The sequence below is a fragment of the Antechinus flavipes genome, chromosome 3, assembly GCF_016432865.1.
Source record: "Antechinus flavipes isolate AdamAnt ecotype Samford, QLD, Australia chromosome 3, AdamAnt_v2, whole genome shotgun sequence".
Classification (NCBI taxonomy): domain Eukaryota; kingdom Metazoa; phylum Chordata; class Mammalia; order Dasyuromorphia; family Dasyuridae; genus Antechinus; species Antechinus flavipes.
The window spans coordinates 519,805,884-519,826,403 of record NC_067400.1 but is presented as its reverse complement, the minus strand read 5'-3'; the positions used below and the strand labels follow the sequence as shown (position 1 = coordinate 519,826,403).

At 36.8% G+C, this 20,520-nt stretch overlaps 1 long non-coding RNA gene across 2 annotated transcripts; it reads right to left on the bottom strand.

Moving 5' to 3' along the window:
* Positions 1–1,761: 1,761 nt before the first annotated feature.
* On the bottom strand, positions 1,762–19,915 carry LOC127555077 (uncharacterized). Of its 2 annotated transcripts, XR_007952152.1 has the most exons (3): positions 19,667–19,879; positions 2,275–2,470; positions 1,762–1,873 (listed from the first exon to the last, which is right to left on the bottom strand). It is a non-coding gene; the product is annotated as an uncharacterized LOC127555077 (long non-coding RNA). The 2 variants fall into 2 exon arrangements; XR_007952153.1 differs by having other exon boundaries at positions 1,762–2,470; positions 19,667–19,915.
* Positions 19,916–20,520: the final 605 nt, after the last annotated feature.

The window sequence follows — 20,520 nt, the reverse complement described above, 5'->3', positions numbered from 1 at the left end:
TTGCAAACCTTAAAACTCAATATAAAGGCAGGTTATTGTTGACATTGTGGGAGAGATTGCTGAGAAGAGGAAAGAGGAAGAACATCCTTCTTGCTGAGCCATGTGGAAGTGTGAAGATGGGTGGAGTGTTGGTGGGATATACCTTGTCATTTACTTTGGCTGACTGTACTCTTGAGTTACTGCTGTGCATGATGGTGATAAAAAGCTGAGGAGTGACTCCCCTCCTCTTCCAAGAACTGATGGGATCTGGGAAGGATGCCAGGGGAAGCCACCCATGCATGAGCCTCATACCCCAGGTCCTTGATACCTATTATGAATTGAACTGTCTATTTTATCTCTACTTGTGGGGAAGAGAAAAATAAAAGTAGAAGATTTTATTCTGTCCATCTCTGGATTCATTTGATCTTAAATTTAAGATTTGTATTGATTACCATTACAATTTATTTTTGCTCCTGAGGGTAATATTGATCATGCTCCATTATTTTAGAAAAATTCATGTATATACGTGGAGGAATAGGGCTGATGTGTGAATAATATTAATAATTAATTATCCAGTTAATGTGATCAATGTAATAAAGTCAAATAAGTAGATTTCTTTCTCTTTATTATTGCAAAAACAAACAAAAGTTAATTTATTTGTAGCACTCTTAACCAGATGAAATTGGAAAAGGGACAGTTCTGTACTGTGAACTCAGAGGGAAGTCTTGACTCCACGTTGGTTGAAAAAATGCTGAGCAAAATATAAGGGGTTGGTTGGAGAGAGAAACTTCAAGGAGGCCCTGAGAGTGAGAGATGAGATGGCGGACTGAAGTGTTTGGAGACATAGACATTTATGGAAAGCTGGCCTTGTGTCCCTTGAATACAGGGCTTGCAGCTCGGGAGACTGCTAAGACTAGACCTTTCCTGGGTGAGATCATTCTTTCTCTCTGAGGGTCCTGGCTGAAGAACTCATTTAATCTTGTTTCTGCTTCCTGTTTTGCTTGAGTAAATGGGCTTATTTGTTATTTGCTATGTGTAATCAGCATTTAGTGAGAAGGGTTAGTAAGCCAAGGGCTATTCATCTCCATGAGACTAATTAGGGAATGGTGTATTCCCTGACTAGAGATATTTGGTAAATAGATATAATTAAAGCCCAGAGCCTCTCTCAGAGCAGACAGAAGAGAATGCTCGGACTCAATGACACCAGATCCCCCTTATTTCTCTTTCCAGCCAGGCTGCTGGTGGTCCTGGTAAAGATCTGCTCCTATTCTTTGATTCTGGCACAGGGGCTTTCTTGCTGCCATTTTCGCTGGACATATTGGGATTCTAGCTACTAAAGATGTTGAAATCATTTGGCTGAAATTTACTGTAACGGTTCCTACCTAAGAATCCTCCTAGCAACCACAAGGGACAGATTCAGCTTTTTGCCTTGTCCACCCAAGCTCTATTTAAAAATATATTAGTACTCACCAACTTAAGGAACATGAATTGTAGATCTTACAGCATACTATCAATGATACCATTATTATTTAATTTGTTTCCTTCAGCAACTCTTTGGTATTATCTCTGTGGACATGAGCTGGAAAGCTGGGAGAGGGGATGATGTAGGATGTATGTAGTAAAATGTAGTAGCATGATGCAGTGGAAGCAGCAGTCTCTGGGGGGTTCAGTGGTGGTGGTGCTGGAATATTCAGTGCCCAAGGGCAATGACGGTCAGGAAGACATTACAGGGGTTCCCTATGCTAGTACTGTAATGCCGGAGAAACTGAGGCAAGATAGAGATTAGAGAGTTTTTAATATTTTATTAATTGGAGAGTATGATTGGCTGGACAGGACTCTCATCTCAAAGTATCCAGTGGCGAATGTGAGGATCCCAGGTTTTTTTAATAGGCCTCTTGAAACAAAGAAAAAAAGAGTGGGAAGTTTCTAGACCATAAATTTGGGAGCCAGAGTCAGGATGGCCGAATAAACAGAAGTAAAGATATCAATGAGGTATCCGAGATAGTGCCATAGATTCTGGAGCACAGAAGGAGTTAGGAGCCAGGAAGTCTGAACTCCCCCTCATCTTGAGTTTCACATTAACAATTTATATAACTTAGAGCAGTGGTCCTCAGTCTTAATGAACCAGAGAAGGGGTTTGCAACTAAGGGGATTGAGGCAAAACAATTCAGGGAAACTCAGGACAATTAGGGAAGCTAGTGCCGGGAAACTGAGGTAACACAGTTCAGGGAGATTGTGGCACAACAGTACTGGACACAGGACCAGTCCAACTGGAGAAGCTCCTTCCCCTCTTACCCAGTTCTGGTTGCACTGCCAAAGTGGAGAGGAGTTCTTGTGGTTTGTTGTCACAAGATAGTGAGGGCAGAGCAGCTGTGGCCCGGAATTCTCCCCAGATTACTTCACTTTGGGAATACTGAAAACCCCAGGTCTCGCCACAGAAAGCCAGGCTAGCGGCCATCACCGATCAGTCACCCAACAATTCATAGAAGAGCTAGAGAAAAAAGATTTAAAAAGAGGAAAATATAGATTTTAAAAATCATGAAGAGTAGTAGAAGAAAAATTGTGAAAATTATGAAAAGAGGTGACTATCTTGATAAAAAAAAAAGGCACAAAGCCTCAATGAAGAAAATAACTACTTAAAAAATAGAAATGATCAAGTAGAAGATAATGACTTCATCAGACATCAAGAAACAATAAAAACAAAATAGAAAACCTGAAAGAAATAGAAGAAAATGTGAAATATCTTTACAAAAACAACTAATCTGGACTGAGAGAAATAATTTAAGAATTATAGAATAATCTAAAAATCATGATAAAAAAGCCTTCACTTCATATTTCAAGGAATAATAAGGTACAACTACTCAGTATCATAGAACAATAGGGCAAAATAGAAATTGAAATAATCTACCAATCACCTCATAAAAGTGATCCAAAAGTGAAAACTCCTGGGAGTATTATGGCTAAATTCCAAAGCTCTCAGGTAAAGGAGAAAATAATGAAAGTAGTCTGAATCGTACAAAATATAGCACCTCCTGCAATAAAGCAATGGAGGGCTTGGAATATGATATTCTGGAAAGTAAAGGAGCTAGAATTACAACCAAGAGTAACCTACCTAGCAAAAATAAGCATAATCCTTCAGAAGAAAAAAAAAATTAATGAAACAAAGGATTTTCAAGCATTTCTGATGAAAAGAATAGAATTGAATAGAAAATCTGACATTCAAACAAAAGACTCAAGAACAAAAAACTAAGCATGAAAGAAAAAGCATAACTTAGGGTAACTGACAGACCTTAAACTTTCTCAGTGAATTAAGGAGATATCTACTCCAGACATGGTAAAGACTTTCCCAGCAGAATGGGTAGAGGAAAACAGTTTGTTCCAGTGACCAGTGACCTAGAAAGTGCCATGGAGTGCTTAGAACTTGCTTAGTCATCAAAGATACCATGGTCATGCATTGTATCCTGGGCCATGATCAGTTGTCTTGACACTGGACTTCAATATCTCAGAAAGAGATAATAAGATTGATAACTTTTTACAACTCTACCTCACTTAAATGCAATTCATGGGCTAGTCAAGACATTGTGATGTCATTTGTCCTCTGAAAATTAAGGAGAAACAACAACATGGCACTTTCACAAAAATTGACAGTGTATTAGGGCATCAGACCTTATGAACTAATACAGTAAAGCAGTAATATTCACCCTTTTGGGACCATAATGCAAAAGTCTTTGAAGCATAGATTAAAAATTAGTTGGAAATTAAATAATTCAATCCCAAAGACTTAGTGGGTCAGGGAACAAATCATAAAAACAGTCAAAAATTTTGCTAATTGCAACAATGAGACAACATTCAAAATTTTGTGGTACTTGGGAAAAAATTTTTTTTCTAAGTACTTATATTAGTAAAAGAGAGAAAGAATAGATTAATGAATTGGGCATGAAACTAAAAAAAAAAAATCTAGAAGAGGAAAAAAATTTAAAATTCCCAATTAGAGACCAAATTCAAAATCGTGAAAATCAAAGGAAAGATCAATAAAATTAAAATAGCTTGTACTATTAGGTAATTCAAACACTATTAGGTAATTAAAAAAGAAGAAAACCAAATTACCAGTACGAAAAATGAAAAGGCTGAATGCACAACCAAAGAAGATAAAACTAAAACAATTATTGGGAGCTATTTTGTCCAACTATACGCCAATAAAACTGACAACCTAAATTAAATGGATGATATTAATTATTCAGATTAACAGAAGAGGAAATAGATTACTAAAATAATCCTATCTTGGAAAAAGAAATGGAGCAAGCAACAAAGGAGCTTCCTAAGGGGAAGGAGGAGGAACAATCCTAGGACCAGATGGATTATAAATAAATTCTGTCAAAATATTTAAAGAATAATTTTAATAAATATATAACATGTAATGTTTATGCTAATATATACTATTATATAATACTAATACTAACATATAATCAATAAAATATGAATTATTTGAAAAAATAGGTAATGAAAGAATCTTATTAAATTCTTATAATAAAATTTGTTTTTGATACCTAAATCAGTCAGAGCAAAATCAGAAAGAAAACTAAAGACTTAATGAATATTAATGCAAAACTCAAACATCTGTCAAGTAGATTACAGTAATAAGACACAAAGATCACAAAGATTGTACCCTCTGACCAGATTTATGTCAGGAATACAGGAGTGTGAAAACTTTATTGCACTATTTGAACTAAGCTCTTTGTAGCTTAGAGAGCAGATACTTTTTTTTTTTTTAAACTTAGGGAACAGATTTGTTGCTTCACTGAAGATATTAATTCATTAAATTACCAAAAAATTGTTCTTTTGATCTAGAAAAAAATATTCATCTGGAGTAACAAAAAGTGAAAAATAACAAGAGGATCAATAAAAAAGGTGGGGATAGGAGAAAGGCATCCTGGCAGTACCAGATCTCAAACTACCAATATGTAGTAGTAAATGATCACTAATCTAATCTTCAGTAAATCCAAAGAGTCAAACCTATGGGATAAGAGCTTAATGTTCAACAAAAACTACTAAAAAAAACTGGAAAGCAATTTGGAAGAAATTAGGCATAAGTCAGCATCCTATACCATATCCCCAGATACCCAAAATGGGTACATGAGTTAATTATAAAGGGTAATGTCTTATGCAAATTAAGGGAACATATATTTTTAAAAAATATCAGATCTATGGATAAAGGAAGAATTCATGATCAAGAGATAGAGAAAATCATGGGAGGTAAAATGAATAATGCTGATTACATGAAATTAAAAATAAATGCATTGGAGCCAAAATGAGATGGAAAACAAAAAAACTGGGTAAAAATTTATGGGAAATTTCTCTGATCAAGGTCTCATTTCTCAAACACAAGGAGGACTGAGCCAAATTTCTAATAAAACTCATTCTCTTATTGCTAAATAGTAAGAATGTTAATAGGCAGTGTTCAGAAGAAGAAATTAAAATTAGCAATAGTCATAGGAAAAAATGTTTTAACTCATTAATAATTAGGTAAATGCACATTAAAACAATTCTGATATACCACTTCACACCTATTAGATTGGGTAACAACAGAATAGAAAAATGATTAATGCTAGAGGGAATGTGGAAAAATAAGGACATTAATGCAGTGCTGGCGGCACTGTTCCAATTATTCTGGAGAACAATTTGGAACTATGTTTAAAGCGATATAAAACTATGTATAATCTTTTCATCTTGCAATATTGCTGGTAGACCCGCACCTCAAAGAAGTCAAAGAAAAAAATGATCATATATTTATATGATCATATAAATATTTATATCATCTCTTTATAGTGGCTAAGAATTGGAAATAGAGGATATTCATCAGTTAGGGAATGACTGAATAAGTTGTGGTATACAATTGAGATGGAATGCTATTCTATAAGAAATGACAGAGCAAATTATTTTAGTAAAGCCTACGATGATTTACATGAACAAAAGTAAAGTGAAGTGAACAGAACTAGGACTGTATACAATAACAGTAATATTGTAAAGATAATTAACTGTGATAGACTTAGTTGCTCTGATCAATACAATAATTTACAAATATTCCAAAGAAGTGATGAAAAAGTGCTAGCTCCCTTTATATCCTTTTTCATTCATGGGGGGAGGAAATTGAAGATGAGAGAGAAATAAAAATTGTAAATTTAAAAAATGATAGAATGGGGATGACAGAAGAAGTTTGTTGGAGGATATATGATAGAATATTACTTGAGCAAATAGAAAAGTTAGCCTTAATAAGGTGACTACTTCATCACATAAGACAGGAATGAAGGAAGAATCAGTGGCAGAAGGCATCTGAGTGCTATGAGATTGGAAAGAGAAAGAGGGAGTTCATGGAGAATGATGTCATTTTTCCTGTAAAAGCTGAGGCAAGGTTCTTATTAGAGAGGAAGGGAGAGGAGAAGGAAGAGCCATCAAAGACAACATTTGGAAGAGTGGGATAATGAATTGATGAGGGAAGTAGAGGAGAACTGTCTCATACCAGTGAGAGTTCAGTTGAGAATTTGTAGTAGATTTGATCAGAACCATTGTGTAATTATCTCTGCAGCATGCATAGAGGAGCAAAGGTGGCAGAGGATGGGAGTCATTCAAGGGTGATCCTTGACAGGGCCTAATTTATAAAATAATAAAGAGACTAGGGTCTCAAGAGAATGAATTGGCTTACCAAGTTGGTAAAAGGAAAAAGAGGAAAGAGGAGAGTGGTTAGCACAAAGGGAATGGCCTAGGAGAGAAATGATGGATTGGAGATCATGCTGTTAGCAAAGAGTTGAATTTGGAAAGAGAAAGAAGGCAAAGGAAGAGATGAAAAGCCAATAGATTTTGACTAGATAAGAGATAATACCCAGAGATGGGTAGATAGGTTTGTGGGTGATGGCAAGATCAAGATCAAGACCATTTTTTATATGGCTGAGATGGGCTGGAGAATTAGGTCCCATGAAATGAATAGGTTAGGGAATTGAGTGGTGTTTGGGGGAGAGTCAGTATATATGTTGAAATTCCTACTATAAGGGCAGGGATCAAGGAGGAGAGAAAAATTGTGAGGTATATGCCAAACTCATCGAAGAAGAGACTTGTAGCTACAGTAGCTACCAGGATTTTGATTGGGTTGTAAAAATGAATAGCATGAACCTCAAAAGTATACAGATTATTGAATGATCGAGATAGAAATAACAGTGAACAGAAAGGACTATTCCAACTCTTCCACTTTCACCAGTGAGCCAAAGGGAGTGAGCGAAGGTGTAGCCCTTGCTTGATAGGATGGCCAAGGAGGCTGTCATTAGGGTCACACATTCATTAAGTGGCAAAGTTAGGACTCAAAACTACGGCTCCTGGCTTGTATGTAATCTTTTTTATACTTATTTCATATTGTTCTCCTTTATACTCTAAAGTTCCTAACCAAAGTAACCTATTCTTCTGCTTTCTACCTGAATAAGGATATCACTTGATCTCCCAGTTCTTGCTAGTATTGTCAAAGTGCCTTGAGTAATTCCCACTTCTGCAAGTGACTTGATCAGTTCTCTAAAGGACATCCCTGGGACAGGTAGATCCAGAGCTACTTCATTTTGAAAATCACTATTTTGTTCACACTTATATTCTGTATTCTCCCATTAGAGCTTGTGATACAAAGTTGGGCAAGCCACGATATCCTATTGTGCAACCTGTTCCAAGAAATAGCCTAGCCTCTGGCATCTGTTATGTATAAACCCTTAACCCTGAAATTGGATAAAAGGCTTATTACATCAGATCATCCTTGAGCCCCAGCAACGGGGACCTTGATCAATCAACTTCCCCCTGTCCCCTACCTGTTTCTCTCTCCCTGAAACCTATACAAACCTTGTGTATTATTCATTTAAAGAGTTTTTGCCTCTTCCAGTGAGACTCCCCTTTTGTCAAACTCAGTAAACCCTAGTTGGTCCAAATTATATTTCTTAGTCAATCTGTTATTTTTGTTGCCAAGATCAACAGATACTAAATACATGTTGGGGAGATTTATAAACTGATTTAGAGACTTACAGACTTGGAAAGAGAGAAGAGAGAGAAAGACTGACAAGGAGGCAAAGTGTAAACTTTCTATGCCACAAATACATGGGAAAAATTGGCATCTTAAGTTATATTTTACTTCTTTGCCTGTGTCCAAAGCGTGTCCATCCTCCCTTCTCATCCTCCCTCTTCCTTGAAATCATGAATTGTTTTTATGACTTTGTATCCCAAATATTTTATGCCCAGAGAGTCTGCCACTCCAACTTCCCCTTTTACCACCCAATGGCACAGAATGTAAAAGATGCCCAAGATGGAGCCTTTGGTGCTTTGCTTTGTCATGGTCACCATATTCTGAGACTATCTTCTCCTCCTATATGATCACTGAGAACCATGATGGGATTTCTATGAGTATGAATCCATTTACCATACAGAAGTTGTCTTCACCTCAAAATCCTATAGATGTGAAAACTAGACAGACCATTTGGGTTACTTGTGACACAGAGAGGGCTTAGTAGGGACAAGATATCCTAACATCCTTTTTATTGGCCGCCAAATGGAGCCAGGAAATAGCATGCTGACCATCCATACAAGTTAAAATCCCTCTTTATGGCAGCCTAGTCCATCAAGACTTTATAGACATGTACTACAACCCTCTCAAAGGCAATCATGGCATTCAGGTGGATTACAGATTTTTGCCCTATGGCCAAATATATAATGAAAGCAAACTCTGGTGTTTTTATCAATCCTAGGAACTTGACAAATTATCTTTTGACTTATAACCATTTTAAGACCATTTTTCAGAGTCTATTCTCTCAGGAGAGAATTTTTCCAAAAGAGAAATTAAAAAATAAAATAAAAGATTTCCTACCAGGAGTACCCTTTTAGGATATTTCCACCATACAGTGGTAGTTTGGGTTACATGTTGTCCCGAGACTTGGGTCTCTGAATTTGAAATGGTTGATGACACATATCAAGCCCATCAGATGTGAAGACACTTATATTGGAATCACCTTGAGCATCTTGGACTTTCCCCAAGTCCAATGACCTCTTTTTTGGTACTGGATTAGGTTTAATACCTGAAAATTCAAGTGCTTGACTGTTGACATGACTTTTATCTCAAAGAAATCATTCAGTATTGGCAATTCAAGCAAAAAGAATGAGTTGTCGGCCTTCTGTTCTGTTCATGCCAGATTAGTATTTTGCAGAAAGCACCCTGATTCCGACTGTTAACTTGCCAATGGGGAGTCCTTTCAAAGGCAGTATCTATTACTCATTTAACTTTCATTTATTCAGACTCCAGGAAACAGCTAGATGGCTCAGCGAATAAAGTCCTGAGCCTAGAATGAGGAAGACCTTACTTCAAATCCAGCCTCAAATACTAGCTATATAACTCTCAGAAAGTCACTTATTTCTTCTTCCCCTAATTCACTGGAGAAGGAAGTGGCAAATCATTCCAGTATCTTTGTCAGGAAAACCCTACACAAGAAACTGGAAACTGAGTGGATGCTGTTAGAGAATGGCTGGATAAGTTCTGGTATATGAATGTTATGGAATATTATTGTTCTATAAGAAACGACCAGCAGGATGATTTCAGAGAGGCCTGGAGAGACCTATATGAACTGATGCTGAGTGAAATGAGCAGAATCAGGAGATCATTATACACAGCAACAACAAGATTATACAATGATCAATTCTGATGGATGGGGCTCTTAACAATGAAATGATTCAGACCAGTTCCAATGGTTCTGTGATGGAGAGAGCACCCAGAGAGAAGACTATGGGGACTGGGTATGGATTACAACATACTGTTTTCACTCTTTTTGTTGTTGTTTGCTTGTATTTTGTTTTCTTTCTTGTTTTTTTCCTTTTTGATCTGAATTTTCTTGTGCAGCAAAATAAATGTGTAAATATGTATACATATATTGTATTTAACACACACACACATATATATATAATATATATTTATGAAGATGTTTAACATAGTTTACTTGCCATCTAGGGGAGGGGGTGGGGAGAACACAAGGTTTTGAAAAGGTCAATGTTGAAACATTATCCATGCATGTTTTAAAAATAAAAATCTTTAATAAACTGCCCCAAACCTCCCCCCACAGATGGCATGGGATGTCCAGGGGATCTAGATAAGTCAGACATAATTGAATAACTACAATGCTCAGTACTTAGCCCAGTGGCTCTTACATAGTAGACCTTTAGTTCATTGAATTGAGCTCAGTCCAGGCCAGTGCTCTCCTCTCCACCAGGTATGTCTAGAAGAGATCTGTGCTTGTACCTGAGCTGAAGTTAATTCATAAGGACCTGTGAGCGAGGGAAATTGAGCAGTACTCTTTCTGCCTCTGGAATCCTATTCCTTTCCTCCATTTCTTCTCTCCTCCTGAAGTGGAGTTGGGGCTGGAAATGTGACATGGAGTGAGCCTTTTGTTTAAAGCATTAGATAACTCAAGCTGGAGATTGAGCCAAGCGTCTCTGAGTTGTTGTTAAACTTACCACTTAGATAGGAAGCCAAGATTAGTTGGATTTGTTTGATAAGAATTCTTGGCTTGACAAGAAATAGGAACTGCATTTGTGGATGCTGTCCTTGTGTTTATGTGCATCTCTTTATACATGGTTGCAAATCTTTGCATGAAGTTTTCCTGGAAATCATTACAAAATCCCAGAGTTAAAAAGCCTTTGGTATATGATTTAGTTTGATCCCTCCTAACTGTTAACAGGTGGGAGACTTTCTCAGGACTCCTCCCAGGAAGAAACAAATTCTTTAATTCCAAAGAATGATAAAAAGGAGCACATAGATAAGCAATATTATAGAATCATAGAATCTCAAAGTTCTAGGAGGTCTAAAAAGCTTTCTAGTTGATAGCTAGATGCCACATTGGATAGAATACTCTATTTGGAATTAGGAAGATCTTAATTCAAATGTGATCTCAGTCACACTAGCTGTGTGACTTGGGCAAAACACTTACCCACTGTTTGCCTCAGTTTCCTTAATTATAAAATAGAAATAATAATAGCACTTACTTCCCAGGGTTGTTATTAGGATTAAAGTGATAATATTTGTAAAGTGCTTAGCACAGTGCCTGGCACAAAATAGTTACTTAATAAATGCTTATTTCCTTCTTAGTCCAACCTGTACCCAAGCATAATCCCCTGGCCAACATCTTTAGGAGGGGTAATCTATTTTCCATTTGGAGAACTAGAGGGACAGGAACTCCTGCAAAGGAGAAAACACCCTCTAAGGGAGCTCTAATTATTAGGAAGTTCATCCTTATAATAAGCTGAAATTTGACTTCTTCTTCTCAAAATATTAGCCAGGTGATAAGAGTTCAGATCTTTTATCATCTCCAGTATAGCCCGGTTAGCTTAGAGGTCTATCTCTCTGCTTGGTTCCAAGAGCTCCCTCCAAATGTCACCAAATCCAAAGGTCTGGTCCTTTAGCCTCTGCCTCTGCTTTCTTCTGCCTCCAACCAGCACAGAGATGGAATGAATCTCTTGTTTCTTTCACTTGGGGCTTGGCTAGCTTTCTGGTGAGTCTTTCAGACCAGCTTGGTCTCAGTGGGGGAAGTGCAGGAGCCCAGCCACCAACTACAGTGGTGTGAGATGAAGATGAATCTGGTTGTCCACTGAACTCTCCACTCGTAGCTTCTTCCTCTGAAAACTCTTCTTCTGCCACCAGCCAGCCAAGTGGAAAATATATTCTTTCTTGCCTCGCCTCTAGTTCTGCTCCTCAGGACCAAATAACACAAGGCAAATTTTTTGCTGCATGACTGTCCCACGTTTTTCCCAGTGGGTATCAGAAGTATCGAATGGTGGTAATTGGAGATCCCTTGCTGAAGAATCCCAAAGTGTCTGCCAGCACACCAAGAGTGGTAGAAAAACTAGCTGTGCTATGAGAAAATTTGATTTGTGAGATCTTTCAAAATTCTAGTTATTATTTCCTCCTTGTGATTCATCTAAGAACAAATGACACAGCCAAGGAGAGCTTAAGCAACCTTTGTTAAGGGTTATGAAGTATTAAACAAGAAAGTAAAGACTTTGGATGGACAGATGGTATATTCTTCCTAATAGGGACTTAAAATAATGCCTGCAAAAGAAAAATGGTATATTTAGAAAGTAAACATTTGATTAAGAAGATGGATTTCTGGACTAAGTCTTAAAATATAGGAATGATACACTCTGGTCAGGGGAGTATAAGGGTTGGGAAAAAATATATTTGATTGGAATCTTACTAGTCTGATTAAGGGGCCTTTATTACAAAGAGGAGAACTCCAAGGAGAATAGCAGACCAATCTTCCTATTGTTTGTTTTGTTCCTACCTCCCTTCCTCTCTTCTTCCCTCCTTCCTCTTTCTCTTCCTTCCTTCTTTCCTTCCTCCCTCTTTTTCTTCCTTCTTTCCTTCCTCCTTTCCTTCCTCTCTCCCTCTTTTCCTTCCTCTCTTCTTCCTTCCTTCCTCCTTTCCTCCCTCCCTCCCTCCCTCTTTCCTTCCTCTCTTCTTCCCTCCCTCCCTCTTTCCCTTCCTTCCTTTCTTCCATCCTCCTTCCTTCCTTCTTCCTTCCTTCCTTCCTCCTTCCTTCCTTCCTTCCTTCCTTCCTTCCTTCCTTCCTTCCTTCCTTCCTTCCTTCCTTCCTTCCTTCCTTCCTTCCTTCCTTCCTTCCTTCCTTCCTTTTTTTGTTATAAGGACTTTTCTTTTCTTTTCCTCTTCTAGTTTTGGGGAAGGATTGAGGACATGAGTAGGAAAACCAGAAATAATGTGTCTCCTAGACACTCTCCTAAGAGAGTTATTGAAGTTTTTATTGCATAGAAGAGATAGAAGGAAAGAAAGACAAGCAGAACAACTTTAAAAGTTACATGTTGAATTTATTGTATACTTAGAAGGAAAAGCAAATTGTACAGAATTTATGGTTTCATGTCACAATCCTCTGTTATTTTCTATTTTGTAAGTGGAAACACTCCTTTTTATTAAGTATAGGTACAGAATAATATGTATATACATATATAAAAATATACAATATATATACATACATAAATATATATTGCAATGAGAAGGGCAAGAGAGAAAATTGCCTAAAATATTTTCTAAGAAGAGATTAGAGAGTAGGAGCTATAACATAAAAAGAAAAGTAAATAGTAAGGAAGTTTAATAATTTACAGGATTCAAAGTTCAAGAAAAGAGCAAATTTAAAAAAAACACATGGGTTTCAGATGTTTATAGATAAATTATACACAGTAAATGATTGTCTTCTAGACATAGGAGGCAAAAATGTGTTTTCTTCCTTTTTGCCATCAATTGCTCCTTGTAAAAGTGGTCTTAAAGAGATAGCATACTCAGTGTGTATTTGAAGTACTCTGAAAATTTTAAGGTAAAACAAGAGTAAAACATATCACTACCAAAGGTAAATATTAAAATTTCATATTAGATCAATATAGCATACATTTTTCTCACTTCAGAAAATATATAGGCAAAAGAAACCGTTTTCATTCCAAATATATCTATATAATGGCAATGTATACACATACATACATAAAGTTATTAGCAAATAGACAGCTAAATATATAATTTTTATTGTTGCTTTTGGTGAGGCAGTTGGGTTTAGGTTATTCACCCAGGGTCATGGGGCTAGGAAGTATTAAGCATCAGGTCCTCCTCATTTCACGGCAGTGCTCTACACTGACTTCAAAACTTGCAGGAATCATTGGATTCCCTGACACATTAATAATGGACAATAGATTGGTTTTGGACTATTTCTAGGACTTATGGATATGTATAATTCCTCGTGTTGATTCATGTTGTTTATTGCATCACTACTAGCCTGTGTTACTATGTGCTTGTATAATGACTCCCACGTTGATGGATTTATGTATATCTGTTTCAAGTAAGACCCTTCAGAAACCTGCTAATCTGGTTTGATTCCCCATTTTCCTTTGGTGTTTTCAACTCCCTTCCTGAGATATCAGAGAGGGCATGATCACCTCCTTTTTTGGTGTTTTCACTACTTTTTCTGAGAAGTCAGGGAAGGCGTGATCATCTCTTTTTGGGGGTTCTCACCTCCTTGACAAGTCAGGGAGGGTGTGACCACCTACGTTCTAAAACAAAAGAAAGCAGGAGATGTTGTGGGCCAGAACTCTGTACTTGAAACAAGGATTCTTATAAAGTGCTAACTCAGTGGAATTGATAATATAATGGTTATCTAGTTTAGCATGGTGATTAATAGTTCTCTAGTTCAGTATGATTGAATTAATCTTACAACAAATAATGGTTTCCTAGTGATAAAATGATTGGTTTATACTCAGTATACTGCATATAAGCTAGGACAAACTCAGTAAGAGAAATTCATTTCATCTCCCACATTTGTGGTGGCTGGAGGCTGGAGCACAAGCTCTGAGACTGAGACAGACTTCAAGACAGAGACCATCGTGGTAGTCCTCCTGCCTCCCCCACAGAAACCAAAACACATTCCAGAGGACCTCAAGAAATTGGCCCGGGTCCCAGGGAAGGAAACTAGATTTTGAAGGAGATAATAAAGAATTTGGACTTTATTCCTGGCTATTCTTGTGGTGATTAATCTTCTGAAAGGAAGGCTGCTCCAAGACCTCCCAAAAACCAATCAGAACACTACACCCCCTGAAAAACAGAATTTGTGAAATGGAAAAAAAAAAAAAAACTCCTTAGAAACAGAATTTGTGAAATGGAAAAAAAGCCCGTAGAAATTTCAATTGGACAAATACAAAAAGAACTAAAAAAAGTAAATGAAGAAAATAATTCACTAAAAATCAGAACTGAACAAATGGAAATGAAAGACTCAATGAGACAGTAAGAATCAGTCAAGCAAAACCAAAAAAAGAAAAAATGGAAGAAAATGTAAAATACTTACTTGGGAAAACAACTGACCTGGGAAAACAGATCTAGGAGAGAGCCTGAAAACCATGATGAGAAAAAGAACCTAGACATTATTTTTCAGGAAATCATCAAAGAGAACTGCCCTAATGTCATGGAATCAGAAGGTAAAATAGCCATTGGAAAAATTCACTGAATACCTCCTGAAAGAGACCCTAAAATTAAAACTCCAAGGAATATTGTGGTTAAATTTTAGAACTGTTAGACCAAAGAAAAAAATATTGCATGTAGCCAGAAACAATTCAAATACTGAGGAGTCACAATAAGGATTACCCAGGACCTAGTAGTTTCCACTTTAAAGGACTGAAAGGCTTGGAATCTGGTATTCCAAAGGCAAAAGAACTTAATGCAGCCAAGAATAAAGTACCCTGCTAAACTAAGCATTTTATTTCAAAGAAGAAGATAAACATTCAAAGAAATAGGTGAATTCCATTTATTTCTGAAGAAAAGACCAGAGATGAACAAGAAATTTGACTTCCAAATATAGAACTCAAGAGAATCATCAAAGGTAATAAGAAAAGAACTCTTGAGAATTGGATCTCTGTTATGGGTATATATAGATAGTGCATGTATAATTTGATTTTACTGTTATAATATAAAAAGAAACTAGAAGTAGAAAGGGGATTATACCAGAAAAGGGGGTTAAGTGCAGGTAAAATGAGGAAATTACATCTCATGAAGAGGTAAAGAAAACCTATTATAACTGAGGGAAAGAAGGAAGGGGGATGAACAATGCTTGAACAATCAGATTTAGCTCAAAGAGAGAATATTAGACATATTTGGTTACACAGAGAAACTTCTCTCACCTTATAGGAAAGCAAGAGGGGAAAGGGGAAAAGGGAAGAGGTAGGCTAATAGAAGGGAAAATAGAAATAGTAGGAGAAAAGTATAAGAAAGGAAGAAGGCCACTAAAGAGAGAGGGCTGCTTGAGGCAAGTGGTGCTCATAAGTAAAATATTGGGGACGAGGAAAAGGGGAAAAGGAAAGAGAAAAATATAATTTGGGGTAAATAAGAAGACGGGAAATACAGAATTAGTAGTTTTAACTATAAATGTGAATTTATAATAATATAATATATTGTGAATATGTGAATAATATAAATGGGATGGGATGAACTCTCCCATAAAGTGGAAGTGGATAGCAGATTGGATTAAAAGCCAGAATCCTACAATATTTTGCTTATAAGAAACACATTTAAATCAGAATGATACATACAGAGCAAAGGTAAAAGGCTGGAGCCTTTTTTTTTTCCACCTTTTATGTTTCAGGTGAAGTCAAAAAAGCAGGGGTAGCTATCCTGATCTCAGATCAAGCAAAAGCAAAAATTGATCTAATTAAAAGAGATAAAGAAGGAAATTCTATCTTGCTAACAGGTACAATAGATAATGAAGCAATATCAATATTAAACATATATGTACCAAGTAGTATAGCATCTCAATTCCTAAAGGAGAAGTTAAAAGAGCTGCAAGAAGAAATAGACAGCAAAACTATAATAGTGGGAGATCTCAGTTTTGCATTCTCAGAGCTAGATAAATCAAACCACAAAATAAAAAAGAAAGAACTTAAAGAAATACATAGAATACTAGAAAAGTTAGGTATGCTAGATCTTTGGAGAAAATTGAATGGATACAGAAAGGAGTACACTTCTTGGCAGTTCATGGAACCTACACAAAAATTGACCATATATTAGGACATAAAGACCTCAAAATCAAATGCAAAAAGGTAGAAATAGTAAATGCATCCTTTTCAGATCATGATACAATAAAAATTACACTTAATAGAAGGCCAGGGGAAAATAAACCAAAATGTAATTAGAAACTAAGTAATCTCATCCTAAAGAATGAATGGGTGAAACAGCAAATAATAGATACAATTAATAATTTCATCCAAGAGAATGATAATAATGAGATGTCATGCCAAAATTTGTGAGATGCAGTCAAAATGGCAATAAGGGGAAATTTTATATCTCTAGATGCTTATTTGCATAAAATAGAGAAAGAGAAGATCAATGAATTGAGCTTGCAACTAAAAAAGCTAGAAAAAGAACAAATTAAAAACCCCCAATCAAATACCAAACTTGAAATTCTAAAATTAAAAAAAGAGATTAATAAAATTGAAAGTTAAAAAAACTATTGAATTAATAAACAAAACTAAAAGTTGGTTTTATGAAAAAACTGACAAAATAGATAAATCTTTCAAATTGTTAGTCTTAAAAATGAAAAGGGAGAACTTTCCACCAAAGAAGAGAAGAACAGAGCAATAATTAGATGTTATTTTGCCCAACTTTATGTCAATAAATTTATAACCTAAATGAAATGGAGGAATATTTACAAAAATATATAATATATATTGCCCAGATTAACAGAAGAGGAAATAAATTACTTAAATAGTCCCATTTTAACACTGATACATTGTTGGTGGAATTGTGAACACATCCAGCCATTCTGGAGAGCAATTTGGAACTATGCTCAAAAAGTTATCAAACTGTGCATACCCTTTGATCCAGCAGTGTTTCTACTGGGCTTATACCCCAAAGAGATACTAAAGAAGGGAAAGGGACCTGTATGTGCCAAAATGTTTGTGGCAGCCCTGTTTATAGTGGCTAGAAACTGGAAAATGAATTGATGCCCATCAATTGGAGAATGGCTGGGTAAATTGTGGTATATGAACGTTATGGAATATTATTGTTCTGTAAGAAATGACCAGCAGGATGAATACAGAGAGGACTGGCGAGACTTACATGAACTGATGCTAAGTGAAATGAGCAGAACCAGGAGATCATTATATACCTCACCAATGATACTGTTTGAGGATGTATTCTGATGGAAGTGGATCTCTTCAATAAAGAGAGCTAATTCAGTTTCAATTGATCAAGGCTGGACAGAAGCAGCTACACCCAAAAAAAGAACACTGGGAAATGAATATAAACTGCTTGCATTTTTGTTTTTCTTCCAGAGTTATTTATACCTTCTGAATCCAATTCTCCCTGTGCAACAAGAAAACTGTTCAGTTCTGCACACATATATTGTATCTAGTATATACTGTAACCTATTTAACATGTAAAGGACTGCTTGCCTTCTGGGGGAGGAGGTGAAGGGAGGGAGGGGAAAAATCGGAACAGAAGTGAGTGGGATAATGTTGTAAAAAATTACCCTGGCATGGGTTCTGTCAATAAAAAATTATTTAAAAAAATTCAATAGTCCCATTTTAGAAAAAGAAATAGAACAAGCTATTAATCAACTCTCTAAGAAAAAATCTCCAGGACCAAATAGATTTACATGTGAATTCTACCAAACATTTAAAGAACAATTAACTTCAATACTATTTAAATTGTTTGAAAAAATAGGGAAAGAAGGACTCCTATCAAACTCCTTTTATGACACACACATGGTACTGATACCTAAACCACGTAGGATGAAAAAAGAGAAAGAAAATTATAGGCCAGTTTCCCTGGTGAATATCAATGAAAAAATCTTAAATAAAATATTAGCAAAAAGATTACAGAAAGTTGTCACCAGGATAATACACTGTGACCAAGTAGAATTTATACCAAGAATGCAGAGCTGGTTCAATATTAGAAAAACTAGTAGCATAATTTGTTGGGGTCCCCAGCTAGTGCAGACACAGGTCAAATTTTATCAGATGCTGAGTATAAGTCATTAAGCTACAGTGCAGTGAGTATTGCTTGATGTACATGTCGTAACTGAGTTTCATCACTACATGCTAGCAATAGATCATTGATATAGTAGACAATCAAAGCATTGGGAAATTCCTGCCTTACCAGTTGTATTACTTTGTTAACATACCACTGACACAAAGTTGGACTGTTTTGCAAGCCCTGGAGACTGTCAGGATGAATTATTGTGCTCATTGAAATTGTACAACCTGTGGTGGGAGTATTAACTGCCACTTGCTGTAAGAAAGCCACAAAAAGGTTTTCAAGCCTGTCTATCCAATCCATTCCTCCTGCTCCCTTATACTTGGGCTCTCTAGTTTCTATAGAAATCTTTGGAGTGCTGGGAATGAGATACTCTGGCTCTGCCACTGCTTCTTCCCCACACAGGGATCCTCCAGTCTGGCATTGTGTACTCAGAGTGAGGGGGCAGCGGGCAGGGCCTTTAAGAGCTGCTCTGACTACATATCTAACATATATAGGACTGCTTGCCATCTAGGGGAGGGGGTGGAGGGAGGGAGGGGAAAAATCGGAACAGAAGCGAGTGCAAGGGATAATGTTGTAAAAAAATTACCCTGGCATGGATTCTGTCAATATAAAGTTATTATAAAATAAAATAAAATAAAATATTAAAAAAAAGAGCTGCTCTGACTATCCCAAAGAGCATAAGATCTGTGTCTTCTAAGACATCAGGAGTTGTGTCCTCATAAGGAGTCATTTGGCACCCTATAGTGTTAATTTTGTCAGGCTCAAGTCCCGTGTATTCCAACCACAAGGACACTGTCAGAAGGATTTTTACAAATTTTCTGCATTGTTTAAGATGTACCATGATGTGTTTCAGGTTAGCCAATTTATATACCTGTTTACTGTACACATCAACAGTCAAGGGTATCTGAATTCAGACCCCATCCTGGAAGGCTTATAGCACTTCCCCAGCCTCAACTGCCCCACTTAGCTCAGGCTAAGTGGCTACTCTGTCTCTGGGTGCCAAAACCTAGATTCCCCTAACTCCTGTCTGTCCCTTTTCAGGTGCCACTTGTTGGGGTCCCCAGCTAGTGCAGACTTACTGATACCAGCTGGAGTCTGAGCACTTACCCACAATTATTGTCGCCTCTATGATCTTTGGAAGGCAGAAGTCTCCGGATATGACAGAGCAGTTCTGACACCCCTTAATTCAGTTAAAGAAGCTTTATTGCTTGGTTACATCATCTTGTCTCTCCTCCTGCTTCCCTGCTTCCTCCCTCTCCCTCTACTGTCCTGTTCTTATACCCCTCTCATCCCCCGTGCCAATGTGCCCCAGCAACAAGGATGTGTATTATAGTTTGTGTATCCAGGAGCCCGACTCCCGAGACGGTGGAAGCGATCTCGATCTGGTGCATACTCGATGCCTGTCCTGGCATGTCTACAGGGTATGCCCCAGATCTTTAGCCAGTGAGGCAGAACTCACACCTGAGCCCTCAACATCCATTCCCAAGAGTGAGCTGACTGAGATCCAACCAGCCAAAGACTGGGTCAAGTTTGCACAAGACATTTTTGCACAGACTTGTTGCCTATGCAAATGGGGCATTGTGGCACTATGAAGGGTTTCAAGATTAATGCAGACTCTTGTTATTCTGTTCCCTAGCATTCTTGTTGTTAGGTACTCTAGAAATAATTAACTATATCAATAACCAAACTAACAAAAACCATTATGATCATCTCAATAGATGCAGAAAAAGCATTTGATAAAAGCCAACATCCATTCTTATTAAAAACACTATAGAGTATAGGAATAAATGGACTTTTCCTTAAAATAGTCAGTAGCATCTATTTAAAACCATCAGCAAGCATCATATGTAATGAGAATAAATTGGAACCATTCCCAATAAGATCAGGGTGAAACAAGTTGCCCACTATCACCATTACTATTCAACATTGTTTTAGAAATGCTAGTTTCAGCAATAAGAGAA